Below are 18579 nucleotides of genomic sequence, written 5' to 3' on the forward strand. Positions count from 1 at the left end.
AATATAAAACCCAAAAATGTGATTATGTGACAAAGACAATAATATCCAATGCCACATAAAGGTTTCAACATTTTTGAAACTTTAAAATTGAATGAATCAAAATAATTCCATTCCAGATAGCTATTTAGTCAACTCAAAAATCCTTTTCAAAAAGTTCCTGTGACCTAGAATTTTGGTTTGACAAATTTACTTTATGTCACTATTTTGCCAAGTTTTTGGAACATTTTCCTGGTTCCTTTTAAGATATTAAATTTTTATTGCCTTCTTGTCAATTGATCAAAACATTTGGGGTTTTGATCACTTCCTATTTAAACATCAAAGTTTTTATAATGCATGCATGAATGGTTGGGAAACAAATGAAAACTAGGGCTCTGACAGTGGTGTGGAGGCACAATGCTGCCCAAGATGCCACTAAGGCCACCATATTCTCCTCATGCTCTCAAACAATGCGAGGTGTCACGATTCCACTAGTGGTGCCCTTCAAGGCGGAGACCGAACCTTTACAAACAAGGTTGGGGCAATCTCCACAACTGAATTGAGGCTCCCAACGAAACCACAAAGCTTTAGCTCAATGGAATATGGCTTCGACATGACCTCAATCGTCTAGGGTGCTCAGACACCCAAAATTAACAAGATCCGCGAGGGATTGTTGAGGGAATCTAATTTCTCTTGGTGGAAGTGTAGATCAAGACCCTCTCAAGCAAACCCTAGAGTATCAACAAGTTTTGTTGGCTAGAGAGAGAGATCGGGTGAAAACGGAGTGTGGAGCAACAATGGAGTTTAGAGTTGGGAAAGGTTGTCTTCTCACAGAAGAAGAATCCCTTTATATAGTGGGAGGACAAATCCAACCGTTACCCACCTCCTCAGCTGGCACATGAGCGGTACTACCGCTCCAGGGAGCGGTACTACCGATCATAATAGGTAGTACCGCTCCAAGTGGAGCAGTACTACCGCTTGGGACACATGGCAGCAATCAACGAGGGAGGCAGAGGCTGGCAGTACCCCGGAGCGGTATTACCTCTTCCATGAGCGGTATTACTGATCATAAGAGGTAGTACCTCCTCCTATATTAGCTCAGGACAAGCTGCAAACCTATCCAAATAAACAAGGGGATTCTGGTGTGGTAGTAACAAGCGGTACTACCGCTTGCTGGGTCGTACTACTGCCCTTCACTATCGTTCCACAAACCGCTCTGTTCGATACGAAAAGTGTCGAGACCCACGGGTAGCGAAACTAGCCAACGGAACTGGCCAGAGCAAACCCGCTCGAGAGCGGTACTACCACCATCAGGGTAGTACTACCGATCATAAGAGGTAGTACCGCTCCAGGGAGCTGTACTACCGCTTGCATCCTTCCAGGCAGGGCTGGGGCAAGGTGAGATGCTCCATTGAGGAAAGAAGGAGGGTGCGTGGAAATGTGTACGTGATGATTCCACCCAAACCTTTCCAATGTGGATCCCCCCTTAATAGTACAACTTTTCCTATGACTGAAGTACACCCACAAAGAAACGAAGGAGAGAAAACCGTCTTTCATTAATACATCGAGGGGCATGAATCATCTTGTGCCAAATGATAAAATACCTGAAAGGCTTAGTGCACATGATTAGTCCACAAACGCATTGTCGTCAATCACCAAAACCACTACAGTAAAAATATGCCCTTACAGATAGGGTTAATTCATATTTATTGGATCTCTTTGTCTACATCACGTCATTGGTCTACAAGCATTACTCTGTTTTACTTAATACTCTATATGCATGCTGGATAGCAGCCGATGGGTGGAGTAATAGTAATAGGTGCAGGCAGGAGTCGGGCTATTTGATTACGGACGTGATGCCTATATACACATGATTATTGCCGTGAATAAAGATTGCATAACTATGCGCTTTTCTATCAATTGCCCAAGAGTAATTTGTGTACTGATACGTCCAAAATGCATCACTATTTTGTATCATAATTTGTCTCTATTCATTGATATATTTCATTTTATGATGATGTACTTATAGTGTTTTCGCTTATTTTACACAGTTTATAATTTTCTGATGCCGAAACAGCACACGCAAGATTCAACGAAGAAAATAGCACGAAGAGTTGCAATATGAGAACATCTCCAACTGCGCTAAAAATCGGAGGGAAGAAGTTTCTGAATGGATCGCGAAGACGGGCCAAAGAAGAGCCAGAGGGGGCCATAGGTCACCCAGGCGAACTGCTGGCGCGGGCCCCCTAGGCCGCGCCAGGAGGCCGCCTGGGTGGTGGGTCCCGCCTCCGGTGCTCTCCTTTGGCCTATATGTCCCTCTTGACGTAAAATTACGGGGACATAAGAGTTTTCGCGATTCAACTATTGGAAATATGCCCTAGAGTCAATGATAAATAGTTATTATTATATTTCCTGTTTAAAGATAATCGTTTATTATCCATGCTATAATTGTATTGAATGAAAACATAGATACATCTGTGGATAAATAGACATAACAATGTCCCTAGCAAGCCTCTAGTTGGCTGGCCAGTTGATGAAAGATAGTCAAGGTTTTCTGACTATGTGCAAAGTGTTGTTGCTTGATAACTAGATCACATCATTAGGAGAATCATGTGATGGACTAGACCCAAACTATGAACGTAGGATATTGATCGTGTCATTTTATTGCTATTGTTTTCTTTGTGTCAAGTATTTGTTCCTATGACCATGAGATCATATAACCCACTGGCACCAGAGGGTTACCTTGTGTGTATCGAACGTCACAACGTAACTGGGTGAATAAAAAGGTGCTCTACACGTATTTCCGAAGGTGTCCGTTGGGTTAGTATGGATCAAGACTGGGATTTGTCACTCTGTGTGACGGAGAGGTATCTCGGGGCCCACTCGGTAATACAACATCACACACAAGCCTTGCAAGCAATGTGACTTAGTGTAAGTCACGGGATCTTGTATTACGGAATGAGAAAAGAGACTTGTCGGTAACGAGATTGAAATAGGTATGCGGATACCGTCGATCGAATCTCGGGCAAGTAACATACCGAAGGACAAAGGGAATGACATACGAGATTGCCTGAATCCTTGACACTGAGGTTCAATCGATAAGTTATTCGGAGAATATGTAGGATCCAATATGGGCATCCAGGTCCCGCTATTGGATATTGACTGAGGAGTACCTCAGGGCATGTCTTCATAGTTCTCGAACCCACAGGGTCTGCACACTTAAGGTTCGACGATGTTTTAGTATAGTTGAGTTATATGTGTGGTTACCGAATGTTGTTCGGAGTCCCGGATGAGATCACAGACGTCACGATTGTTTCCGGAATGTTCCGGTGACGAAGATTGATATATAGGATGACCTCATTTGATTGCCGGAAGGTTTTCGGGCATTACGGGAATGTACCGGGAGTGACGAATGGGTTCCGGATGTTCACCGGGAGGGGGCCAACCCACCCGGGGAAGCCCATAGGCCCTAGGGTTGGTGCACCAGCCCTTGGTGGGCTGGTGGGACAGCCTAATAAGGCCTATGTGCAAGGGATAAGAAAATCAAAGAGAAAAGGAAAAAAAGAGGTGGGAATAAGGGAAGGACTCCACCTTCCAATTCTAGTTGGACTAGGATTGGAGGTGGACTCCTCCACCTCCTTGGCCAGCGCACCCTTGGGGTCTTGGACCCCAAGGCAAGCCTCCCCTCCCCTCCACCTATATATAGTGGAGTTTTAGGGCTGATTTGAGACAACTTTTGCCACGGCAGCCCGACCAAACACACCACGGTTTTTCCTCTAGATCGTATTTCTGCGGAGCTCGGGCGGAGCCGTGCAGGAGTAGATTCTTCACCACCACCGGAGCGCCGTCACGCTGCCGGAGAACTCATCTAATTCTCCGTCTTGCTTGCTGGATCAAGAAGGCCGATATCATCGTCGAGTTGTACGTGTGCTGAACGCGGAGGTGCCGTCCGTTCGGCACGAGATCGGAGCGGATCGTGGGACGGTTCACGGGACGGTTCGTGGGACGGTTCACGGGGCGGATCGAGGGACGTGAGGACGTTCCACTGCATCAACCGCGTTTCTTAACGCTTCCTGATGTGCGATCTACAAGGGTATGCAGATCCAAATCTCCTCTCGTAGATGGACATCACCATGATAGGTCTTCGTGCGCGTAGGAAAACTTTTGTTTCCCATGCGACGTTCCCCAACATCAACCGCCGCTCCGCGGCAGAAACCTACACAAAAGAAAAGACCTTTCCGGCGGGCAGATTCCTTCGGGGAGAAATCCTCCCGGAAGGTTAGATCGTCCTCATCATCATCACCATCGTCACGGGCATCATCGAGATCATCATCACCATCATCATCAACACCAGCACCATCTCCAACTTCATCCCATCTACTTCACCATTGCAATCGGAGTTGTACCTTGCACAATTCATCCCCTCTACTCTACCGGTGCTGATTACTCTTTTGTGGTGAATGTTATTGAGTTTTGTTGGAGGATTATTGTTATGACCAGATTGTTAATCATATTTTCATCACCTCTAATCATGATCTCTTTTACGTCTTGTGAGTAGTTCCGTTAGTTCTTGAGGACATAGGAAAAGTCTAGATGCTAGTAGTCATATGATGTTGAAATAATATGTGTTGATTGATATTTAAAATATAGTGTTATTCTTCTAGTGGTGTTATGTGAACACCGACTACATAACACTTCGCCTTTTTAAGGACCTAGGGGAATGCATCGTGTATAAGGTATGCTTATGGTGGGTTGCCGGAGTGACAGAAACCTGAACCCGAGTTCACATACTTTTGCATGAGGGAGTATTGGATCCTAAAGCTTATTGCTATGGTTAGGCTTTGCCTTAATATCTCTCTTGTATTTGCGGATGCTTGCGGGAGGGATTAATCATAAGAGTGTACTTGTCTTAGCCTAGACGATGCACTAGTTAAGATCCACCCACATAACACTTATCAATACAAAACATAGTACTAGACAGAGTATCGCGAAAGCACTTGACTATGTCTCTCGTGTGTCCTCAGGAACGCCTTAGTCTTTGTAAGTTTAGTCCCTCGGCTTATCCTTTGCATTCAAAAGGATTGGGCCACTTGCTGCACCTCGGCATGATTTACTTTACTTGCATTTATTTCTTTTTTGCTTATACTAGAAAACCCATAAAAAGTTACCTTTCAGTACTTGCAGTTATTCCTTGCTCAATATCACTTGTCAATACCTTCTGCTCCTCGTTGGGTTCGACACTCTTTCTTATTGAAAAGTCTATGATAGACCCCCTACACTTGTGAGTCATCAACACCATTTTCTGGCGCCGCTGCTGGGGAGTGTAGCGCTATTGGTAAGTGAAATTGGTAAGGAAACCTTTACATTGTACGTGCTGTTTTTGTTTTACTGTTTCCACTTTTTGTCCCTATGGACAATTCTACTCTTGTTTTGTTGCTTATGGGGAACCGCCCCAATGCTAATGTGGTGGATAAGCCTCCCCCACCTACTGAAATTGTCCCCTTTAAAATACCAACTTGTATTATTGATTGTGTCTTGGCTAATCGATATGCAGGAGATAGACATCCAGGTGAACACTTGCTATATCTTTCACAACTATGCTCCTTATTTAAGCTTGCAGGTATATCGATGGATTTTGTTATGAGAAAGATATTCTCTCTTTCATTAGAAGATAAGGCTTTGGATTGGTATAGGCTTCTTGATGACTCTCATTTACTAAATTGGCAAGATCTTGTGCCTCTCTTTTATGCAAAGTTTTATCGTCTTCATGAAATACACCGAGACAGGAATTATATTTATAACTTTTGGTCTCATGACGGAGAAAGAATCCCTCAAGCTTGGGGAGATTGAAGTCCTTAATGCTCAAATGTCCCAATCATGAGCTCTCCAAATAAATTATTCTCACAAATTTTTATGCAAGGCTTTCTCGTCAAGATAAAGAGATGCTTGATGCTTCCTCTAGTGGGTCATTCTCCAACAAAAGAACTGAAGCTAAGTGGGATATTATTGAAAGGATCCAAAAGAACACTGAAGGCTGGGAGATTGATAAAGGTATTGAACCCGTTATAAACTATGAACGTGATTACATTGAGAGCTATGTGAAAACTGATTAATTCAATACCTTTTGTGCTAAGATTGGTCTTGATTCCGAGCTTATAATTGATTTTTGCGAAGACTTTGCCTCTCATATTGACTCTTCTGAGAAGGAGGATCAACACCATAAACCTATTAAGGAATTACCTGTTGATATTAATGTTGTTGACCCTATCTTGCCTGCAGTTGAATATGAAAAGCCCCCTTTTCCCGCAAGAATGAGGGAGCATTATTTTGTCACACGCATCCTGAATAAAAGAGAAAAAACGACCGATGAGCATGAGGACCTGATTAAAGTCGATAATCAAGTTGCATTAGTCAAGGATCTTGTTACTAGTAATATTGAGGATTCTAATATAAATTTTTGTGATGTTTCCACTAACCTTGTTGTTGGGGATATTACCTGCGGCATGACCCGCCTGATTAGGCCGGGTCAGGAAAGCGGCGACTTATACATACATGGTCAGTGCGAGTCCTGGCCCAGGCCTGAGTCGTGTAGAGAGATTGTCGTCAGAAGGCCGCCAGGGCCCATGAGCCGGATGGCGGTTTGTGATTGATGAAGAAGATAAGTTCCCAAGAAGGTTTCCTGGCTTGGCAAACATGGTGACTTAGAGATATGGAAGGCCACGATTTGTGTTGTGGCCAGGACTTTGTAATCCCTAGAGCTCGACCTGTATATAAAGGCGAGACTCTAGGACAGATAGGGCAAGATAGAAATCATCGAGATCTAGGTCAGGCGAGTTATGCCCTCCTTGTAATCGAATCCACCATCAATATACACAAAGCAGGACGTAGGCATTTTCCTCCACAGGAGGGGCCGAACGTGGGTAAATCCGAGTTTCGCTTCCACTCACCCCCTTTGAGTCGCCACCAAGGTGTGATGGCTCCTTCACTAAGTCCTTTCACGAGGACATCTGCCGTGACAAAACCACGACAGTTGGCGTCCACCGTGGGGCTTGCGCACGGTGGAGTTGAGTTCTCAAAGGGAGCCCTTCCAGGGTTAGGAAGCTACGCTGTCGGCATCATGATGAAGAGCCGCCGCGGGAAGTACTACATCGACAACTCTCACTGGGGGCCGGAAGCCGATTCAATCGAATCTGGATACATGGTCCCCGTCGATAAGATCCACGTTTTCATCGGCAAGATTAGGGAACCCGTACCTGAGCCGTACACCTTCACCGACATTGTCAAGCCGGCCCGGTATGCCCATCCCGCCAAACGTCAGGTCAGGAAACACCACGTTTTTGTTGGTTTTACACAGGGAATCGACCTATCGGACGGGCCGGTAATCTAGGAGATCACCCACATCAACTCGGACGACGAGTCATCCATGGGTGATACAGATTCAATCTACCCTCTCCACGAGGGACAACTTGGAGGGTTGCCGGAGGCAGCAATCCCTCAGGACTTTGCGGATCCACACCATCAAGTCGCCATCTACATGGCGGTGGCAGCTCTGCTTCAGCCAAACGCGGTGGGTAACAATGAAGCCAGCGGGTCGGGGAAGGCCCCGGCTCAAGCCATGGCGGACCTCGCAACAGAAATGACCAAACTTATGGCGATCACTGTGACGGCATAGAACCAGGAAATGGTCAACCCCGAATTAACGAAACTGAGGGAGGAGATGGCCAAGATTCAGCGGTACATAGAAGCAGAAGCCGCCAGGATAGCAACACAGCAGGCCCAAATCGCCGCGGAGACAGAGCGGTTGAATATTGAAGGCTGGCGGCTTGAGAGACAGCAGCGTGCCTCCGATGCGATCCACCAGAGGAGACATCACGACCACCTGCCAGCTGATTTAAACCCAACTAGGCTCTTCGACGGCCCGCATACCCTTGGGATGGAGCCCCATCGGCCATGGCAGGCCGCCCCAGGAGGCAATCCAGCTCGGCCACCGTTTAACCCGCAACCGCCTCAGCCAATGGAGGCTCACGCACCCCGTTTCCAGACGCCACGGGGTCACTTCTCGAACCCCGTGGATAACATGCTAGCAGCAACCCACCACCTTGAATCTCTCCCGATTCATGGAAATTCCCAGCTGAGGTGGAGGCGAGAAATGCCATCGAGATGTTGAACACGATGGTGGTACAACACGCACAGTATTCGTATAGCCGCGAGCGGCTACACTCCACGCCCCCGGCGAGTCACACCAGGAGTTGACATGATGACCAGCCTGCGGAGACCAGCAAGCAACGGCGCTTGCCGGAGACCAATCCACCCGGGATGCCCGACACGCGGGCTCAGGATCTTGTGGATGCAGCGCGAGCTGCCCGCCTGATGGAAACAACAGTTGCGACAGGTCAGGGTTATGCATCTTACACCCTGCCTTCTCCCACGTTGACCGAGACAGGCACCAGGCACGTCGGGGTGCCCTGTCTAGCGCTCGCCCTTCGTAACGAGCGTATGCCGAAAGATTTCAAAGGACTCCGAAAGGTACCCAATTACACACCGGACCTCGAGCCAGGTTCATGGATCGAGAGTTACGAGCTTGCGATGGATATGCTTGGTGTGAATGAGGTGGTCTGCGCTAAGTATTTCACCATGATGCTCGAAGGAACGGCACACAAGTGGTTGAAGAACCTGCCGCCCAACTACATCAACACCTCGGCAGAGTTGAAGGAACGCTTCGCCAAAAACTTCAGAGGAACTTGCAAGCGCCCGATGACCATCGTCGACCTACAACACTGTGTCCAACGTCCGTATGAGTCGGCCCATCATTGGACGCGGCGAGTTGCAGAAGTAATCCATTCATCAGATGGCATCTCGGCGGTTCAAGCTGTGCTGATCCTCGAGAAAAATTGTCACTACGAGCCTTCGGTGGTGAAGCTTGGGCGACTCAAACGTAATGTGCAGGACATGGGCGAGTTGATGGACACCCTGACTAGGTATACCGAATCAGACGACACTAAAGATCCTGGGGAGGATGACGACAAAGTTAGCACCGCTAGGAGAGGCGAGTCGTTAAAAGGCCACTCCCAGTTCCAAGGGCGAGGCAACCACAACCCCGCGGGACAAGGTAAAAGGAGGCAGCGGGAAGGCGTCACAGACTTCGTCGCTAACACTAACGCTGGCAACAGGAACCAACGTCAGAAGAAAAGGGGCTTCAGCGGGAAGAAACCACGCAATTATCACGAGATGCTCAAAGGCCCTTGCCCACAACACGCCACCACGGAAGGTCCGTCTACCCATTATTGGGAGGATTTCTATGTGATGCAAGAGTTCCGTGCTGAGGCGCTCAAAAAAGGTCAAGGAGGTAATCAAGGCGGACATTTAGCAACAATTTGGCATGCCCGGATCACACTGAAACCCGTTTGGTGGATTTCCGAGCAGTACCAGGTTCACAACAGTCAGCGGTACAATACGCAGGGCGTGTTTCAGCAGCCGCCCCCGCAAGGCGACCCCCAGCAGCAGGATGACAATGGCGTCTTCTAGAATAATCCTAAGCAGTTGAACGACGGACAATATCACGTGTTGACCACCAGCACTTGCAAAAGGGACCGAAAGGTGAAACACAAAGCTTTTAGCGTGGTTGATTCGGCGCTCCCCAGGTACCTCAATTGGTCTGAACAGGCCATTATATGGAGTAGGGAGGATCACCACCCCGGGTTGATAACCCCGGCGATCTGGATTTGGTCGTGGCTCCCCAGGTCGGGGGCTACACCCTTTCCGAAGTCCTTATGGACGGCGGCGGCAAGATTAACATCTTATATTTCGATACCTTTTGGCGGATGAATTTCTCAGAGGGCGATTTGTTGCCATCTTCCACGGTCTTCCATGGCGTTGTTCTGGGTAAGTCGGCATACCCTGTTGGACGAATCAAACTTAATGTAGCTTTTGGCACGAAGTCCAATTACAGGAGCGAATCCCTCATGTTTGAGGTGGTCAAGATCAAGAGCCCTTACCACGCATTGTTCGGATGACCGGCTTATGCTTGGTTCATGGACCGCCCATGCTACGTCTACCTCAAGCTCAAAATGTCTCGCCCTAAGGGAACTATCACGATCAACGGGGATATGACAATAGCTCAAGAATGTGAGGAAGGAGACGCGACTTATGCCGAGTCGACTGGCGCGGTCGAGGAGCTCAAGTTTCACCAAGCCAATGTTGACCCGACATATATGACACCACTCAAGATTCCCACAATCGATTCAGAGCCGCCCCTCAAGTTCAAATCGATGGATGACACAAAGGTGATAGATTTCATGCCTGGCGACTCATCCAAGCAGGTCACCATTGGGACGGGTCTGGATCCCAAATAGGAAAGCACGCTCATCGAATTTATCCGTGAGAATCGGGACATCTTCGCATGGAAGCCTTCAGACATGTCAGGTGTACCGAGATAATTCGCTGAGCACCACCTTAATATTGACCCTAAAATAAAGCCGGTTCGGCAGTATCTTCACCAGTTTAATGAAGAACAACATAAAGCAATTGGGGAGGAGGTCGCCCGGCTTTTGGCCGCTGGATTCATCATTGAGGTTTTTCATCCTGAATGGTTGGCTAACCCGGTTTTGGTACTCAAGAATAATGGCACCTTCCGCATGTGCATTGACTACACCAATCTCAACAGGGCCTGCCCAAAGGACTCTTTCACCCTCCCTCGAATTAATCAAATCATTGACTCTACAACGGGTTGCGAGCAATTATGTTTTCTGGATGCGTACTCAGGGTACCACCAGATCCAGATGGCTGTGGCGGATCAGGAGAAAATGTCATTTATAACCCCCTTTGGAGCCTTTTGTTATGTGTCCATGCCATTCGGGCTCAAGAGCGCAGGGGCGACTTACCAACGCTGCATCCAGAATTGCCTACACAACCACATCGCGCGCAATGTTCACGCCTACGTGGACGACATAGTGGTCAGATCCCAGAAGAAAGAATCACTTTTGGAGGACCTCAGAGAGAGTTTCGACAATTTGCGCATGTAGCAGATGAGGCTTAACCCTACCAAGTGTGTTTTTGGTGTTCCCGCTGGAAAGTTATTGGGCTTCTTGGTGTCAGAACGAGGCATCAAAGCTAACCCGGATAAAATTGAAGCAATCACGTCGCTAGGCAAGCCGGCCAATATCAATCAGGTTCAGCGCATGGCGGGTTGCATTGTGGCTCTAAGTCGGTTCATAAGTCGCCTTGGGGAGAAAGCCATTCCTCTTTATCAGCTACTCAAGAAAACTGATCGCTTTGTTTCGACGGATGTAGCCAAGGAAGCTTTCGAAGCCTTGAAGAAACAACTAGCTGAGCCGCCTGTCTTAGCTATTCCGGCTGACAAAGAGCCTATGCTCCTGTACATTGCTACCAGTTCTAAAGCGGTAAGCGTCGCAGTGGTCGTCGAGCGCAAAGAGGAAGGGAAGGAGTACCCGGTTCAAAGACCGGTCTACTTTATCAGCGAAGTTCTAACCCTTTCCAAACAACGCTACCCACATTGGCACAAGCTAGTCTTCAGGTTGTTCATGGAAAGTCGGAAGTTGAAACATTACTTTCAGGAGCATCCCATCACGGTGGTTAGCTCTTCCCCACTTGGTGACATCATACAAAACCGAGTGGCGACTGGGCGGATTGCTAAGTGGGCCATTGAGCTTGGACCCCATCATGTGAAATATACCCCTCACACAACAATTAAGTCTCAAACACTAGTGGATTCCATCAACGATTGGACCGAGTTGCAAATTTCGGAAGATAGACCCGATCACACGTATTGGACTATCCATTTTGACGGGTGTAGGCAGCTGGAAGGCTTGGGGGCTGGTGTGGTATTGACTTTGCCTCAGGGCGAAAAGTTTTGCTATGTCCTCCGACTCATGTTCCCACGTACCAACAATGTGGCGGAGTATGAGGCCTTGCTCCATGGGTTGCGAATCGCCAAAGAGATGAACCTCAACCGAGTAAGATGTTTGGGTGACTCAGATCTAGTAGCACAACAAGTTTCTGGCACATGGGATTCCAGAGATCCCTTTTGGCAGCTTATAGGCGTGTTGTGTCGGACGTGGTAGGTTATTTTCATGGCTATCAGGTGGATCACATTGATCGTCGACTCAATGAGGCGACAGATGCTCTTTCATGACTCGGTTCACAGCGTAAGCTCGTTCCCTCTAACATCTTTTTGGATGTATTGCATAACCCATTAGTAAAACTGCCTTCAGAGGAAGACTTAGCGATTCCTGATCCTAAGTCTCAACTTGTGGCGGCTCTCCGTGCTACCCCGGATTGGGCAATACCCTACATGGCGTATCTGACATGAGGCGAGTTACCTACTGATGAGTTGTTGGCCCGCCAAATCGTCCGTCGATGCAAGTCCATGGTCATACATAAAGGCGAGTTACACAAGCGAAGCACTTCTGGAGTTTTTCAAATGTGTGTATTGATACGTCTCCAACGTATCTATAATTTTTGATGGTTTCATCCTATTATCTTGTCAAATTTGGACGTTTTCTACGCCTTTTAAATCTTTTTTGGGACTAACTTATTAACTCAGTGCCAAGTGCCAGTTTCTGTTTTTTTCGTGTTTTTGACCCTTTTCAGAGGAGGATTTTAAACTGAGTCCAAACGGAATAAAACTTGTGGAATGATTTTTTCCATAACAGAAGACGCGCAAGAGACTTGAGAACCAAGGCAGGGAACCTCGGAGGAGGTCACAAGCCCACCAGGCCCAGCCTAGGGAGGGTCGGGCCTAGCAGGCTTGTGAGCTCTCCGTGGCTCCCCTGCCCTAGGTCTTCCACCTATATATTCCCTAAAATCCCTGAAAAAATCAGGAGATCATCGAAAGTACTTTTCCGCCGCCGCAAGCTTCTGTCTCTGCAAGATCCTATCTGGGGCACGTTCTGGTGCCCTACCGGAGGGGGGATTCGAATATGAAGGGCTTCTTCATCAACACCATGACCTCTCCGATGATGCGTGAGTAGTTCACCGTAGACCTACGGGTCCATAGCTAGTAGCTAGATGGCTTCTTCTCTTTCTTGGATCTTCAATACAAAGTTCTCCATGATCTTCATGGAGATCTATCCGATGTAATCTTCTTTTGCGGTGTGTTTGTCGAGATCCGATGAATTGTGGATTTATGATCAGATTATCTATGAATCTTATTTGAGTTTCTTCTGATCTCTTATATGCATGATTTCATATCCTTGTAATTCTCTTCGAGTTGTGGGTTTTGTTTGGCCAGCTTGATCTATGATTCTTCCAATGGGAGAAGTGCTTGGTTTTGGGTTCATACCATGGGGTGACCTCACCCAGTGACAAAAGGGGTAGCGAAGCACGCATCGTGTTGTTGCCATCAAGGGTAAAAAGATGGGGTTTTCATCATTGGTTTGAGATTATCCCTCTACATCATGTCATCTTGCTTAAGGCGTTACTCTGTTCATCATGAACTCAATACATTAGATGCATGCTGGATAGCGGTCGATGTATGGAGTAATAGTAGTAGATGCATAAAGTATCGGTCTTCTTGTCTCGGACGTGATGCCTATATGTATGATCATTGCCTTAGATATCGTCATGACTTTGCACGGTTCTATCAATTGCTCGACAGTAATTTGTTCAACCACCATGATATTTGCTATTTTGAGAGAAGCCTCTAGTGAACATTATGGCCCCCGGGTCTACTCCACACCATATTTTAAGCCTTACTCTTTTACTTCGTTGCACTTTCCGCCTTCACATCTCACTTCGCAAACAATCTTGAAGGGATTGACAACCCCTTTATAGCGTTGGGTGCAAGCTCTTTTGTGTTTGTGCAGGTACTCTGGACTTGACGAGATTCTCCTACTGGATTGATACCTTGGTTCTCAAACTGAGGGAAATACTTACTTCTCGTGTGCTACATCGCCCTTTCCTCTTCTAGGAAAAAACCAACGCAAGCTCAAGAGAGGACAGAAGATTTCTGTCGCCGTAGCACAAGAATTTCTGGCGCCGTTGCCGCGGAGGATCAAATCAAGAACTCATCCAAGTAAGTGTCGCAAACTCATCTCTTGCATTTACTTTTTTTGCCTCTCGTTTTCCTCTCCCCCACTTTTGAAAAACAAAAATTTACAAAAAGATTTGCCTTTTTCGTTTGCCTTTTTCCCTCGCTTGCTCTTTGTTCGCTTCTGTGCTTGCTTGCTTGCTGAAGTCACCATGACTGAAAAGACCAAACTTTGTGACTTCTCGAATACTAATAATAATGATTTTATTAGTACTCCGATTGCTCCCGCCACTAGTGCGAAGTCATACGAAATCAATGCCGCTTTGCTGAATCTTGTTATGAAAGAGCAATTTTCCGACCTTCCTAGTGAAGATGCCGCATCCCATCTTAATACCTTTATTGAACTTTGCGATATGCAAAAGAAGAAAGATGTGGATAATGATGTGATTAAATTGAAGCTTTTTCCTTTCTCGTTGCGAGATCGAGCAAAAACTTGGTTTTCGTATTTGCCCAAAAATATTATTGATTCTTGGGATAAGTGCAAAGATGCTTATATATCCAAGTATTTTCCGCCGGCTAAGATTATCTCTCTCTGTAATGATATCATGAACTTTAAGCAACTTGATCATGAACATGTTGCACAATCTTGGGAGAGAATGAAATTGATGATTAGAAATTGTCCCGCTCATGGCTTGAGTCTTTGGATGATTATACAAATCTTCTACGCTGGCTTGAATTTCGCTTTTAGAAATATCTTGGACTCCTCCTGAGGTGGAACGTTCATGGAAATCACGTTAGGAGAAGCCACAAAACTCCTAGACAATATGATGACGAACTACTCTCAGGGGCACACTGAAAGGTCACCTACTAGTAAGAAGGTACACGCTATAGAAGATATTAACTCGTTGAGTGCTAAGATGGATGAGTTAATGAATTTGGTTGCTAGTAGAAGTGCTCCTTTAGATCCTAATGATATGCCTTTGTCTTCCTTGATTGAGAGTAGCAACGCTAGCTTGGACGTTAATTTTGTTGGTAGGAATAATTTTGGCAACAACAATGCTTTTAGAGGAAACTATGTTCCTAGGCCTTTTCCTAGTAACCCCTCTAATAACTTTGGCAACTCCTGCAACAATACTCATGGAAATTACAAGAGATTACCCTCTGATCTAGAGAGTAATATCAAAGAGTTTATCAACTCGCAAAATATTTTCAATGCGTCCATAGAGGAAAAACTACTCAAAATTGACGATTTGGCTAAGAGCGTTGATAGAATGTCTAGTGATATTGATGCTTTGAAAGTTAGATGTGATCCTCCCAAGATAAATATGGATGAAACTTTGAAAGCTATGCGTGTTTCCATGAGTGAGAGCAAAGAAAGAACCACCCAAATTCGTGCTAGACATGAATGGCTTAAAAAGGCGTGTTCTCGTGATAAGAATCACGAAGATCTGAAAGTGCTTGGTGTGACTCCCATTGAATCTTTGTTTTCTTGTGTCAAACCTAATGATGATGGGGCTGGATATGAATCCACTTTGGTTGAAAAACGCCCCAATGATTCGGAGTCCATCTATCTTGATGCTAAAAGCATTGAATGTGGAGTAGAAGATATTAAAACTTTGAGTAGTAATGAAATTACTACTTTGGATTTCAAGGAATTCAATTATGATAGTTGCTCCTTTATTGAATGCATTTCCTTGATGCAATCCATGCTAAACTCTCTACACGCTTATAGCCAAAAGAACGCCTTTACCGATCATATCGTCGAAGTATGATAAAATCTCTTAAAGAGAAACTTGAATTGGAAGTCTCTATCCCTAGAAAGATTCATGATGAGTGGGAACCTACTATCAAAATCAAAATAAAAAACTATGAATGCAATGCTTTGTGTGATTTGGGTGCTAGTATTTCCGCGATTCCAAAGTCTTTATGTGATGTTCTGGGTTTTAATGAGATTGAAGAATGTTCTCTTAATTTGCATCTTGCGGATTCTACTGTCAAGAAACCCATGGGAAGGATCAATGATGTTCTTATTATTGCAAATAGGAACTATGTACCCGTGGATTTCATTGTCCTTGACATTGATTGCAATCCTACATGCCCTATTATTCTTGGTAGACCTTTCCTAAGGACTATCAGTGCTATCATCGATATGAAGGAGGGGAATATTAGATTTCAATTTCCTTTAAAGAAGGGCATGGAGCACTTTCCTATAAAGAAAATAAGATTGCCTTATGAATCCATGATGAGGGCTACTTATGGTTTGAGCACCAAAGACGACGATACGTGATTCTATCGCTTTATGCCTAGCTAAGTGCGTTAAACAATAGCGCTTGTTGGGAGGCAACCCAATGAATTTGTCTTTTTCTTTCTGTTTTGTTGCGTCCACACCATCATAATTCTGTTATGATTGTGTTTTTTGTGTTTCTTTTTGTGTTTGAGCCAAGCAAAACCTTTATGACTAGTTGGGTGATGGTTGTTTCATCTTGCTGGAAAAAGACAGAAACTTTTCGCTCATGAAATTATTTTTCGTTTTTATTCAAAAAGAGATTTTGAGTTGATTCTTGTTGCTGCTGGTTGATATGCCTTTTTCCCAGGTAGTCGTAAATGTTCAGAATTTTTGAGGTAACATAAGTATACGAAGTATACACATTCCTACATACTGGTCTGCTTTTGTTGAGTTGGTTGCTTGTTTTGATGAAACTATGGATATTATCGGGGGGTACTAGCCATGAAAAAGTGATAATATAGTAATATAACACCAATATAAATAGAAATCAAGATTATTACAGTACCTAAAGAGGTGGTAGTTTGTTTTCTTATACTAATGATGTCACGAGCTTCTGTTTAAGTTTTGTGTTGTGAAGTTTTCAAGTTTTGGGTGATGTTCTCATGGACAAAGAGATAAGGATTGGGAAGATCTCAAGCTTGGGGATGCCCAAGGAATCCCAAGCCAAATTCAAGGACACCGAAAATCCTAAGCTTGGGGATGCCCCGGGAAGGCGTCCCCTCTTTCGTCTTCAATCCATCAGTAACATTACTTGGGGCTATATTTTTATTCACCACATGATATGTGTTTTTCTTGGAGCGTCTTGTATCTTAGGAGTCTTTTCTTTTTGTTGTGTCACAATCATCCTTGCTGCACACCTTTTGATAGAGACATGCACTCATCGTGATTTTGCTAGAATGCTCATCGTTCTTCACTTATATCTTTTGAGCTAGATAATTTTGCTCTATATGCTTCACTTAGATCTTTTAGAGCACGGCGGTGCATGCCTTGGTAGTTAGTTTATGCTATGAAAGTAGTCCCAAAGGTGATAGGTACCCAAAGGGGATAAAAAAACCTCAATCTTCATGTGCATTGAGTAGAAAGAGAAGTCTTGGTTCCTCTCAATTAGTTATGTTAGTAGGGTGGTGTGAATCTAGAAATACTTGTGTTGAAGTTAGTGGTTCCCATAGTATGCACGTATGGTGAACCGCTACGTTAGGAAGTCGGATCATAATTGATCTATTGATTGTCATCCTTTGTGTTGAGGTCAGGATCGCGCGATGGTTAACACCTACCAACCCTTCCCCTAGGAGTACGCGTTTAGCACTTTGTTTTGATTACTAATAAAAACTTTCACAACAAGAATGTGAGTTCTTCATGACTAATGTGAGTCCATGGTATAGATGCACTTTCACCTTCCACCATTGCTAGCCTCTCTAGTGCCGTGCAACTTTCGCCGGTACACAAACCCACCATATGCCTTCCTCAAAACAGCCACCATACATATCTACTATGGCATTTTCGTAGCCATTCCGAGATATATTGCCTTGCAACCCCCACCGCTCCGTCTCATGACTTGTGTCTTCACTCTCATATTGCCATTGCATGATCGTAAGATAGCTAGCGAGATGTTTCAACGTCATACGCCAAGCTAGATCGTTGCACATCCCGGTACACTGCTGGAGGCATTTCCTATAGAGTCATCATCATTCTGAGCTTTTGAGCTGTGAGTAAATAAAAGTGTGATGGTCATCATTGTTAGGACATTGTCCCATGCGAGGAAATAAAAAAAGAGGCCAAAGATCCCAAATAAAAAAAGAAGAGAAAAAAAGAGGCCCAAGAGCCCGAATAAAAAAAGAGAGAGAAAAAGAGAGAAGGGACAATGCTACTATCTTTTTCCACACTTGTGCTTCATAATAGCACCATGTTCTTCATGATTGAGAGCCTCTCGTTTCGTCACCACCATATGCTAGTGGGAATCTTCATTGTATAACTTGGCTTGTATATTCCAATGATGGGCTTCCTCAAAATTGCCCTAGGTCTTCGTGAGCAAGCAAGTTGGATGCACACCCACTAGTTCTCCTTTTGAGCTTTCACATACTTATAGCTCTAGTGCATCATTTGTATGGCAATCCCTACTCATTCACATTGATATCTACTAATGGGCATCTCCATAGCCCTTTGATACGCCGAGTCAATGTGACCATTTACTCCTTTTTTGTCTCATAACCACCACCACACTCTATTCCACCTATAGTGTTATATCCATGGATCACGCTCATGTATTGCGTGATAGTTATAAAAAGTTTGAAGAAAGTAAGAGTGCGAAAAAAATTACTTGGCCAATACC

The sequence above is a fragment of the Hordeum vulgare genome, chromosome 1H (genome assembly GCF_904849725.1).
Source record: "Hordeum vulgare subsp. vulgare chromosome 1H, MorexV3_pseudomolecules_assembly, whole genome shotgun sequence".
NCBI classification, from domain to species: Eukaryota; Viridiplantae; Streptophyta; class Magnoliopsida; order Poales; family Poaceae; genus Hordeum; species Hordeum vulgare.